The 12824-nt window shown below is 46.0% G+C and overlaps 1 long non-coding RNA gene across 4 annotated transcripts; it reads right to left on the reverse strand.

The window, feature by feature from the left end:
* Positions 1-13: 13 nt before the first annotated feature.
* LOC121072561 lies at positions 14-12736 on the reverse strand. 4 transcript variants are annotated; one of them, XR_005821310.1, is made up of 4 exons: positions 12488-12736; positions 11288-11373; positions 10175-10353; positions 14-7779 (listed from the first exon to the last, which is right to left on the reverse strand). It is a non-coding gene; the product is annotated as an uncharacterized LOC121072561 (long non-coding RNA). The 4 variants fall into 4 exon arrangements; XR_005821312.1 differs by lacking the exon at positions 12488-12736 and having other exon boundaries at positions 14-7566; positions 7646-7779; positions 11336-11630; XR_005821311.1 differs by lacking the exon at positions 12488-12736 and having other exon boundaries at positions 14-7805; positions 11336-11629.
* Between the last annotated feature and the right edge of the window lie 88 nt (positions 12737-12824).

Below are 12824 nucleotides of genomic sequence, written 5' to 3' on the forward strand. Positions count from 1 at the left end.
ACTATGTGTTTGGTTGTTGTTTTTTCTTTTTTAAATTATTATTTAATTATATATATATGTTTTTTTTTTTTTTTTTTTTTTTTTAACCAACCCATCCTGCAGCATTCTTTATCTATGATTTAATAGCTCGTTTACCATTCACAACTTCTGTGATTTCCAGCAGAGGGAAAAATGTGATAGGATTTTGCATGACTCATGGGTCTTGTGAAGTACTTTAAAATGGCTCATCTTTCGGGCTTTTTAACTGGATTGAAGCATAGCAAAAACTTGAATTCTGTAAAATGACCTGGACCCTGAGCTTCCATAGAGTACACAGAGTATATTTTGTGCTTTTTAAAGATGCTTTTTTTTTTTTTTTTTTTTTTCTTTTCTTCCCTCTTCTGAAAGTACATTAAACTGCTCTAGAAAGCCTGGCAAATATCTACCTGATTAAGCACACACGCAAAGGTTTCTGCATTCTTGGGTACACTCTTACATACTTGTACAAACCTTCAGACTTTAAAAAAGAAATAAATCAAGGCCAAAGTTTTCAGTTGGCAAAGTACACCTGCAGATTTAGATATACTAAACCAATGAGAAAGATCAGCTGAAGCTTGTGCATACGTGGTCACAGCTGTACTCTCAGTTTCTTGGCCCAGATTCACAGCCGATGTGAATCTGCATAGGGCCACCAAAAACACGATTGCCAGCGATCCCTTGCATTTTTATCAAACAATTGCAATATGGATTTTCCTTCCCATGTAGCTCTCATCTGCTTGTGTCCTTTATCCTGCTCCCTCATGTCTTTAGCGCTTAAGACAGAAGGGCAGGTAGCTGCATCCTTGTGGACAGAGAAGAGAGGAAAGTCCCTGGAAATTGTTCTTCAGTGCAACTTTGAACAAGAAAACCTGCTACTGAAATAGAGGTTACAGGCTCAAAATGGTGGCATCTGAAAACCCTGACTTTTCCCACGTTAGGGAGAATTGTTGTGCTGCTTCTCTGAGTAATCCCCGTACAAGACTCACTACTAACAACAACAACAACAACGGGTTACAGAACAAATTTTGGTTTCTGAGTATCGTTCAGCTGGGAAACGTACCACAAATGTCTGCTTTAGAAGCATTGGGAAAGCTTGTTGTAGTTAAGAATGAAAGTATTAGGCAGATGTGACATTTAATATCTGAACTGTCATCAGAGAGGAAATCGCATTGTTACCTAAGTGGAAAAAAAAACACAACACAACACTTCAAGAACGAGCATTAGGGGCCAGCTTCATCCTTGGTGCAACACTGCTTGGTGGAGCCCCTGACATCCAACTGTGGGTCCAGGACCAAAACGTCCCCTCTGCAGCAGCCACACAGCTCCACATCCTCTTACTACCACCCCTGTGAGAAGCCAACGTGAACTTTTACTGTGTCTTGCTCCTGCTGGTACCCGCTGGGCTCCAGCCATGTGAGGCTGTCCCCAGAGGAGTGCTGGCAGGTGGTGATTTTGCTCATGGGAGCCTGCTCTCCTCCACCTGCCTGCTTTCTCCTTGCTGAGATGCTTCAGCCGCCTTTTTATGAGGTGGAGCACACTCCTCAGACAGCTCTGGTGACAGAGACGTGATAGGCAAAGCTGGGGCACCAGGGGCTGACGCCGGGTCCTGCTCCCACCCCACCTAGCGAGCCCTGCGGGACCTCAGAGCCTCCAGCAGCCACACGAGGCCAGGAATGGGTTCAGCCACCGGATCGAGGAACGAGCAGCAGAGAACAGCTTCTTATTTCCTACAGAAGTGCCTCAGCTCTTTCTCAGGCTAGAAAGCTTCCTCCAGCCGCGTTTGGTGCTGGGGACCAGGGACAGCCCTGGGTGGCACTGCCCCATCCAGCCCCACGGACAGCACGCCCCATTTCCTTCTGCACCTACAGCACAGAGCAGTTGTTACAGCCACTGCTTTACTGCTCTCCACCACGACGTTATTAGGGAATCACAAACTTTGGCTTCTTCAGAGTCCTTCTGAGCACGACCACATCAAGCACACGGGAAGTTTCCAGGCTGAACTACACGGGGTGATGAACCAAACAAGAGCTACAAAACCTTTCAAACCAAATGAAAGTCCTCTTTTCTTCGCCCCGACTCCTCTCTGAAACGTCTCACCGTTTGCTGCAAACTTCCAACGCTGAAAAGGTTGCACTGGGCTGCACTACAAGCGGGGAAAAGTGTAGATGGATGGACTGAGTTCTGGCAGAGCTAGATGTTGCAGGAGGGGAGTTAATGGGGAAAAGTTTCACGTTTCAGTAGACAGAGACAAGCATTTCTCTCTAATAAGATGAGAGGATTTGACAGAATTTCCTGTGTTTTGAGCTTAGCACGCCTCTCTTAATAAAAACCAAGACTCCCTTCTTCTGACACGGCGCATTGTGCCTCGGATGAAATCCTTTTGAAGAACAATATGCACACACAATATAATCTGACATTATTCCAGTGCTACAGGGAACATCTTGAACATAATTGCACCACATGGAAGTTGACTTGCTATGAGAAAAACAGACTAAAAAGCTTTCACAACAAATCTGTAAACACATTTATGCTCCCAATAGCCATGATAAATCCAATTAAACAGCCAGGATGTGCGCTACAAACTGTCACTAAAGGAGTTAACAGAGTTTCTGTTGCATGGAATATACCAGCTTAAGGAAGAAATCACAGCTCCTAGCTGCCAAAGGTGCACCATTTTGTAGCCAAGCTGCACTTGGGAGGACCGGCAGCCAAACCAAGGCTCCTTAAGCCCTGCTCACTCGTATCCCATCCACGCCGGCACTGCATTGCCTCGCCCTCTCCCTCCTAGTCCTGACATAGCCACCATGCCCATTCTGCCTTTTCTCTGCCCCAGGCAGCTCCTCCGAGATGCTTTATCACCTCTTTCAGCAGCACTGATAACAGGACCAAGCTCTCCAGTGATGCTCTCCAACCCTCTGTCGCTGCAGGACAGTCCCAGGAGGCTGGAGCCCATGCAGCCCGTGCAGATCTTGCAGTTTATTCCCTTCAGATCCCCCCGCAGTACGCACAGCTCACACCTCACCAGCTGGGCCAGCCTCACCGTCAGGAGCCACTGCTGTGAAAAACTGCTGCCCAGCACAGAATTACCAAAAATCAACATGAAAGTTATCCTTACTCTAGACAAACAGAATAAAACAGGCCCATCAGGATCAGAATAACACAAACACTGATCCTTGCCTTACTCCGAAGGACATCGGATCGAGGTTCACTCACAGTTGTGATGAGCATCATCTCATTTCAGGTATGGTAACAGCAAACAGCACCAAAAGTCAGGCGGGGTCCTGCAGCTGTGAGCACCATGCCCCACTCCACACCAGTAGGTCCAGTTTCAGCATGTGGCAGCACAGAGGACCGGCTGGAAAAGCACGAGTCTTAAATGTAAAATAACTTATTTGCTAAGGTGTTGTTCAACTTCCCCACAGTCTACAAGTTGTTAAAAAATATGTGGTTAGTGATCATAGCCGCTCTTCTGGAGCCAGTTAAGTAGAGAACCTGGTTCTAGTCTGATGTTCTGCCACTAACACACCAAAAGCACGCAGCTCCCACAGAAAATGAATTATTTCAGCCAAGAACGGGAAATGTTCTTTCCTGAAAATGCCAGTACAGAGCGAGCACGGGACGCTGCCTCTGCACTGGAAAAAGTGTGGTGCGTTACAGCATCGGGGGAGCGAGAAAACCTTGCCCTGAGAACATCACTTCAGAGAAGCACCGAGCGACGCACAGCACGGTCTGCACGGGCTGTTAGTAATGCTGAAAATGACACTACTAAGAACAATAACTGCACGGTATTTATAATACCACTGCTCTGCAGCTGGGTTTTTGAACAGGCTCCGCGTCAGAATCACCGAAACAATTACAATCTCGTCAGCATTTCTCAGGAGGAAGGGAAACTCTTTTCGAGCAGGCTCGCAGAAGCAGCGCTGGCTGGTGCAGATGCCCCCCGAAAGCAGGTTCCCCTGGGCCAGGCAGCCAGCCACAGCACAACAGTGGCAACCACGCTCCATTTCTGAGCATCCTTAGGACATTAGCCATTTAAGTAAGAGTTCAAAGCTTCATGGTTAATTATCCTTCGAATTAACGGAGTGCAGTGACCCCCTGTGCATCCCACCCTTCTGCTGCAACAGGACGTTACTTGTGTTCAGTCTCCGTGCTCCTATTTTCACCCCAGCTGCTGAAATTCTGGAGCACTGTCTTAAGCAAATACAATAGCTATTGTCTTTCCCCCTGGGACAGCAGCTATCAAGAAATATCTATAGAAAACACCTCGGAATTAACGAGTACAATAGCATTAGTGTCTCTAAACATTGCTTTCTCGTAGCAAAAGAGATCCAGCCGGAGCGTACCATGATGGGTTCTAGCATTATTGTTATTATTTTTGATTCAGCTTGCTTCCTGCTTTTCCCCCTAAATGACGCACCCGAATCATGCTGATTCCTGCAGACAGTCCCCAGAGGACCTCTGGGCCGTGTTATCCCCACAGCTAAGAAACCCTACCTCTGTTTCTGCTTTCGTTACCAGTTTCTGTGCACATAATTGTTAGTCCCATCACAATATTTTGATTTCCGCTGTTCTTCTGTGAAAGTTTCAAGCCTCCATTTTCAGTAGATGTAGCCATCATCTCTCAAAACTGTGGTGCTGACTCACACCGAAAGAAACTGAGGTAACACCCGGCCTGAATGCCCAGCTGGGAAGTAAAACCAACAACGGGAAACATTCGCAGAGACATATATGCCTACATAACAACAGCCAACTATTTGGAGCGTTGCAAGCCTCAGTCACTTAAAGATGCTTTAAAAGCATCTCATTCTCCAGGACGGCTGCGCCCCATCTTTCTCCAAAATTAACGTCTTTTACAGGTGTCCTATGGCCAAGGGAGATCAGGCTAGAGAATGTGGGCTGGAAGGTGCTGTTCCCAACAGCGGGCAGGGTGCACAGGATGGGGAGGAGTAGAGCCACAGCACAAGCAGCGGTCACCTGCCTGCAGAGCAGGATGGTGTCTGAGCTGATCCTGGCACAAACGAATTAAGAAATGGGCGAGTGCTCCTGGCCTCCTGGGTTCCTTTGGCCATCGGAGCTGCTGAAGCCACACCTGTCTGGCTCACACACGTTGTTCAAATGTTTGCAGAGCTCCTGGACACCTTGAGCAACAGTGATTAGGCTCGAGAGCTTTATGAGTATTTCCAGGTGTGTCTGAGTTCTTTCTGACCTCCTTAAACTGCAGTTTGTTTGGCTTATGGAGCTGGCAAGGTCTGCTGGTGTGTTTGGTACTTTTAACTTCTTTGAAGTAGCGAACGGCGTTTGCAAGCTTAGCGGTGCTGCGGCGCGTCCCTCTGCTGAGGAAGCTTGCTCGGAGCTAGGAACTGCTGAAGGTCCAGATCAGCTGGCAAGAAACACCTGCCTATGGACGCTTTCCTCTGGAAAAACTGTTCTGGGAACTCAGGCTTGAGGTTTAATGAGACAGAACAAATGCTGATGCTTCCAGACTGTGTCGCTTTTAAAATTAAGAGCTTAAAAAGTTGGTGTGTTTTTTCCCCTCAGGAATCACACTTGTGCCTCCATCATTTTGTGCAGACCTAATCCTGAGGTGGGATTGTCCAGGAGTCCTTAGATGAGCACAGCATCTGCCCTACCTTTCAGAGCGTGGTCTCGATTCCCAGCTCTCTGTGACAGCTCTGTAAACCAGGATGCCCACCTGTGCAGCATACGTGTTCTCCAGTCTCAGCCAGACAAGGAAAAAATACATCTCTTACCAGCTGCTTGTCCCGCTAACAGCATGGGCAGGGATCTCCTGTTCTTCGTGCTCCAGAGATGCACACTAATGCCCAAACAAGCTGGGTTTTCACAATTAGTAGTTTCAGCACAAGAGGAATCCCACAGACTTCAGCAGAAGCAGCACAGCACAGACAGCATGGTGTAATGCTGTAAAGCCCTCGGACAAGCACCATGTCAAGGGCATTTGGCAAGTACCACTGTAGCATTTGGCACTGGATCAGAAAACAAAAACCTGCCAGTACTTTGAAGGGAGCACCTCCCTCCCCTCCTTGCCACTGGATTCTTTAAGCTATTCTTCCTTATCTCATCAGGATAGGTGCCAGAACTGAAAAGATTCACTTTGTGGGGAGGATGGAGTAGGGAAAGGATTATTTTATGCTTGTTTTGTTCTTCTATGCTTTCTTTAAGCTTCTCTGGCCACTGCCAGAGACAGGAGCCTGGGCTTGTTCAACCTTTCATCTGAGTCAGTATAGGGAGTCTGATGTTCACTTTTCAGCTGGCATGAAAGAGGGGAAAAAAAAAAAACAACAACCCACATTTATACTCTTCTGCAGTCGCTGTCACTAAAATCCCCAGCTGTTGTCAGTGAGAGCTAATATTAATACCAGGAACGGCTGAAATGACTGCAGCAGAGAATATTTGTAAAGCTCTATTTGAGGCACATCCTGCATTCCTCAAGTGTCGGCAAGAGCGGCTGTGACTAGCGGGGGCAAAATGACTGTACATCCTGGCTCTCCCTACCTAGGGGCTTAGACGTGCATTGCTGTCCTTTGCTCCTCAGTATTTACACAGGATAGCCCTTTAATCACCTTGTTTTAGGGAAAGATACCGGTAAGTTGCCTATGTGCAACACTTAAGGTAAAGCCATTAATCATGCAAAGCTACTCGCGTATTTCCACCTAACCACTCGATAGCCCTTTTTTCCTAGTCTCTCCCATGTTTACATTTAGGTAGGGAAAAAATGCAGTAGTCAAAAAATTCTTGATGAGGGAAGAAAAAAAAGTAATTTAACAGCCTGTCTGGAGATGCATTTGTATCAAGATACATGCTCGCTGTCATAAAATATGACAAGTATTTTACTTCAAACCTGAAAGAGACAAACTCTTCTTTTTCTCAGATCCACCTATTATTAAAGCACCCTGAGCAGGCTAAGAAACTTTTTAATGGAGGAGGACTGTGTCTGAAAGCAGGAAAGGAAGAAATTTTAAGAAGCCAGGAGTACTGGGAGTGGAGGGGATGAATGCCAAACTGGCATATTTTACTAATAATGGGAATGGCAAACCTGGGAATTTTTTTATGGGGGAGAGAGGTAAAGGAGTACTGAGATGTGCAGGTAAGCAAAGGCAGGCTGTGAAAAGAAGCACTGAACAACTGAAAACGAAAAGGCTCTGAAAGAGCAGAAGTGTTACAGAGTTTGCAAATGCTTCGTTAAGGGTGTGTTAAGAACAGACAGCCTGAGCTGGACCAGTCTGAGCATGCACAGAAAAGAAAATAGGAAGCAGCAAGACACCCAAAAACTCAATGGCTCAAATGGCAGACGAAAACCACAGGCTACCTTTGTATTGTCCCCAGAAGTTTTAAGAAGGGTTGTCTGTTCTGGGCCTTTTTGATATTAGCATGGCTCAGGTTGCCCTTTCTTGCTCAACACCTGCTTTGTTAAAACCAGTGACGACTGCTTCAAACACAAAGTGCTGGGCTGTGACACACAGGGTTACAGAAGCCATTCTCTTGAGTTCTTCTGTCCTTGACACCTTGGCTGAGGCAGGCTACCATCTTCTAAATTTAATGGGAGCATTTTATGAAGTGAAGCCTCCCAAGAAGGAACCCATAAAAGAACTGACCATTGACAACTTACTGTAGTCGTGCCCAGAGCATTAACACGAAGGACCTGAGGCAGTATATTGCTGTTCCTGGCTTATGGGCAGTCACAGTTAGGAAGAGGTGACATCCAAACTTGCACCTGGCTTATCCAAAGTCCTTGGTTTTCCCCTGCAGGTACAATGGCACACCAGTAACTGCAGAAGTGTGGTTACAAAGTGATAGGAAGACATGGTCAGAATCTTCTTAACAACCTCCCTTGATCTAAAAGAGCTTGACAAGCTCCTCTGAAAGCACAGAGATTAATCATGAAGGTAGTTGGGCATACCAGGGCTAAAATTTAATTTCAGGAAATGAAGATCCATTGGAAAGAGAGTAATTCTCTTCACATTTGTTTAATACTGCTAGCAATTCATTTTTCCAAGAGTGCTTTGTCAAGCCCCAGAACAATTACTAGAGGCTACTACATAAACGTAGTAACAAGCAACGACAGTTAATATGAATATAAAACCGAAAGCATGAGACAGAGACACACATACACTTATCCACAAACAACACACTGATCCCATGGCCTCCTTGCATATCATGTCCCGTGAATTTTAATAGCAGACACAGGAGATTCACTTTATCTGTCAGTTCTCCTTCCCTTCCAGGCTTTCAAGATCCGTTTTTAAATCAAACTCAGTGATTTGAAAGGATGTTTTACAGTTCATGACAATGGGTGAGTCCTGTTTCCCTACCGGACAGATGCAGCAAGAGAAGTGGCCCTGCAAGACCACGACTTGCCTTTCTGCCTCTGTGTGGTGAGGACTCTCCAGCTCCCATTGAAGTCCTGGACACATTTCTGAGCCTACCAGCTGGGATCCCAACATAGGTAGTAGCGCTTGGCTTTTGTGCTGTGATTATTTAGCAATTGATCTCTGGGCTAGGATCTATTTACTGCAGACCATCTGCATAATCAAAAGGAAGTAATAGATTTGGGTAACTACTGAGCTGAGAGCTGCATGTAAACCAGTGGCGCAAGAGCCCAAAGTGCTCATTTCTGAGCCATGCCATCCTACCACATGCTGTTTTCCAACATTTCCAGCCACCAGCCTAGTTTATCCTTCACGTGTCTTTTCAGAGGAATTGCCTTTCCCCCACCACACAGCACAAACGTGGGCTCCCTCACATCAGCGCGGCCATCTGCCTGTCCTATATCGAGCAAAAGTTCCTCAGAGGAGATGTTTTATTTTAGGGCTTTGCTAGTAAGCAGATAACCAACTGTAAGTCTGTTTTTTATCTGTTCTGTGTGCTAGATGTCCTTAAAACATACAGGCAGCTTTCAAAATGTTTGCTCTAACGGTCTCTGCCCATGAACTTTCTTGTAGTATCGGGACCTTCCTCCATGGAAGGTATTAATGCCTACACACCATCTCAGGGCATGCTCACAGCTGCTCTAAGACCAAATCAATTGCTATTACTTTGTTACCCCAGTCTCCTTCTAGCTCTGCACTAAGAGTTGGGAATGAAAGAGGCTAAAAATCTGATAATTGGTTCAAGGATCATTGGCTCCTTGCTCCGCACCATCAGTGTAGCCGCAGACTGCTTATTTTGGGACTCGGTGGCTGCAGCATGTCCTGGGGATATGCTCAGCTCCAGCACTGTGCTTTGTGCCTTGGTGTATGCCCTGTCACAGGGGTGAGGCCCTTCAGTGAACGTGACTTCCCCGTGCCAAGCTGCTCGCGTGCCTGCACACGGTCTTGGTGCAGGAACTGGTCATTTCCCTAGGGTCTGAGCCAGCACTGTATCGAACTTCGTGCAAAGAGCACCCAGGGCCTCAGATAAGGAAGCTGGGAAGGGCAGTTCACGAGTGAATACACTTAGGCTACAGGGAAATCTGCTACAAGTCACTTTATTTAAATTGCATTTTAAAAGAGGCTCAGATTTTACTCTCAAAAGCTTTAGTTAAAAAGGCTTTGCTTTCCTACAGCTGCTTGGGTCATGAATGCGCTCTTAACATTTTCCCCTCATATGAGACAAGTCTCTGCTTGTAGAGGAGATGGGCAGAAAAGCTATTTTTGTGGAGCAGTAAGTGATTTTCTGGACTGTGGTATCAGTGGGAATTGGAAATGCTTTGCAGGGTGGTATGTGAAGTAACTGAAATGGCTACGGCTCTTATTTCCTTAGGCTGTTTCAGTGCTCCTTTAGGTAAGTAACAAGATCCATTCAGTTTAAACATGAGAGTTAAGAGGTGATTGAAAAAAAAATCTAATATATTAATCAGAGCAAATTTAACATCACTAATAAGAGCTCCGGGACAAAAAAAAAAAACAACCAAAAAAAAAAAAAACACACACAACAACAAACAAACCCAAACTGCCTTCCTATTGCAGATGCAAAGCAAAGGAGGAGTCCAGTAAGATTTATATCGCTGCTTCCTTGCTACAAATATAGCTACACTTGGCGTGCTAAAAATAAACTAGATAAATATTTAAGGCCCACTGCTACTTAGCAGAAGCCTGGAGCTGAATTTGCTTACTGTTGTGTACATCAGGAATAACATCAATGGGATCAATGAACTTACACCAAAATACTTGGCTGAAGGCAGAGCGAAGTACCATGTTTCCAGAAACTGCAGATGCATCCTCCCACAAACACTCTGCCATCAGCAGGCTGAGCTCTCCTCCCTTCTGACCTAGAGGTCCTTTTGAGATCGATGGGAAAGCGAGCGTCCAACGAACGCAGGGTTAAATGCCAGGAAGGCTGCGTAAGTCAGAAGTCACACAAAACGGAAAGAGCTGCGTTACTCAGAGTGGTTTATCTAAAAACACTGGGATTGCCTTGGATTGCCTGACCCCCCCACCAGTGATATAACAGCAAAACACGTGTTCTGGCACTTTGGTTTTTGAAAGCATGGGTGGCTACAGTAAGTGCCCTGCACTCAGACTAAACATGCAAAGGTTTAAGAAAAAAAGAGAAAAAATAACAGCATAATGAAAAAATATGGCCCTTTTGCCTAATCAGTAAAATATGACACAGGTAACCTTTCAAACACCATTTCCATTGTTCATTTATAAGTTTAGCCTGAAGAAAGATCGTAAAAGATTATCTACTGCCTAGAGCAGTTTAGGAGAGATAAATATCCCTAGTAGAGCAGTACCTAGCTCAGTATCTATATGTGTCAAATAAAATAGAGATTACCATAAAACTACTGGAAAAAATAAGTAGCTATACTTATCTTTTGTAGATAGTTTTGCTCCCCAAAAAATAACTCAGTATTTTGCCAGTGAAATACTTCAAACTAATGCACTCCTGAAAAAACAGCTGGAGATGAACAAAATAGTCTCAAATGGCTCTTCTGTCTAATTTTAACTCTAAGAGACCATTTACATCAAATAAAAAGACAACATAATGTACCTGATAATAAATTGCATTGTTTGTGAGGGCACTTATGGAACACAAATTATTTGCATTACTGGAATAAACATTCAACAGAAGCCACCAAAACATATGAAACTATTTAAAAGGCAATAGAGTAGTTCTTCATCCTGAGTAAATGAAAGCAAAAAAACCCCAGAAATACACTTAGGCACGTATAGGTATTGTGTTATTCTGACTACATGGGAAAGCTGAAGACACAAAGGCTGCCTGTTTTTCTATTTTTCCCTTCTTTTCCAGGAAGCCAAATATTAAGTACCTGGATTACAAATCTCCAGCAGTTGATCCCACTTCCTTTGACGCTCACCTCCTACGAATGACACAATCCAACGCCCACACGCCAGCCTAAGGAAAAAGGAATGCCATTGCTTTCAAAAGCCTGCAGCCACTTGGTCCTGGCCAAAGACAGGTAGACCGCCCCATAACTGCAAACAAAGCGTACCGTTTGCTGATGTAAGAAGAGGGAAGGGAAAAAAAAAAATCAGAGGAAGTGCCCTGAGTCATCTGGAGCACATGTTGAGATGTTAGTGGCACACCTGGGAATTAAAACCCTCGCCAGCTCCAGTTAGAAGCAGGAGGCTGAAGGAGGGTGGTGAGCATCACCTGGTAGGATGCCTCCTCCCCAGGCTGCAGCCTATGGTGGCAGGGACAGGGGCTGGCTGTGATGGCTCTTCAGAGCAGCACCCAACATGGCAGGGCTCTGGTGAGCATGGAGAACCTCGTCACCATGCAGCCGTAGTCTGTTTGCACGACTGTACATGGCAAAGAAAGTGTCAGCACCCAGGGCCTCTGTGGGACCGAAAGGATTCAGTGGCGCAAAGAGGATTCGGTATTACATCTAACATTGCACTCAGCTTTTAAGCAGCTCAGCAAGGGCACTGCAGATTGTAGTCGTAAAATATTTAAGGCTTGGGAGGTCTGACTAAGAAGTTTGTCCTCACTGAAAGAGCATTGGACTAAAAGCTAGCAGCCTGTGAATATTTCCAACCCCCACTTCTGAGCTCAGGTAACACTGGATGCACTACTCCAAGAGCTGTGTCTGCATAGTGTCACATACCGGGGCTTCAACTCTGTCCTAAAAGGAACTTGTGGCAGTTCACGTGCTACTGAATTTGTCCATCCCTCCTCCCACTGATGGATGTGTGGCTTTGTTAATGCTGGAGGGATCTCCCTCAGCTCTACCCAGGGCCTGAGAGCTGACAAGGGCAGAGCTTTGGTGAGCTGTGCTGCACCAGTGTGCTTCACCAGTGACAGTATTTGTAAGCAAACAGTTAAAAATACCGCTTTTAAGCTCACAGTCCAACCTTTGGCCTGAGCAGCAGCACCATTTAGGAAGGCAAACACACGCGTGTGCTTCAGACTGGAAGTGATGAAAACGCATTATAATTATAATTAATCACGAAACAATAGGAAGCGTCTCTTATGAAGGAATTGGTGCTGTGGTGTCACACTGCCGTACCTTCCCTGGACGAGCACGGTGTGGGGAATCACCAAGGGTCTCTAGCTGTGTCTGGCAGAGCGCAGTCCCCCAGCGCTGCGGCTTCTGACAGGGTTACACTGACTGACTGCAGTGCTCTGACAAGTCACACAAAGTCAATTAGCAGCGAGGTGCACAGAGCTGTAGGAAGGGATGTACAGGGAGAGCTGAGCGCGGTGTGTCTCCTTTCCCAGGAAAAAAGCCGGTCAGCAAGGCTCGCAGCGCTGAGGGGACGGTGCGAACCGAGAGCCCGAGGGGCTCCCCCAACAGCCGGGCTGCGGCCGTTCCCTCTGTACACACAGCCGGGAGGCAGCGCGTT

The sequence above is a fragment of the Cygnus olor genome, chromosome 6 (genome assembly GCF_009769625.2).
Source record: "Cygnus olor isolate bCygOlo1 chromosome 6, bCygOlo1.pri.v2, whole genome shotgun sequence".
In the NCBI taxonomy this organism is placed as follows: domain Eukaryota; kingdom Metazoa; phylum Chordata; class Aves; order Anseriformes; family Anatidae; genus Cygnus; species Cygnus olor.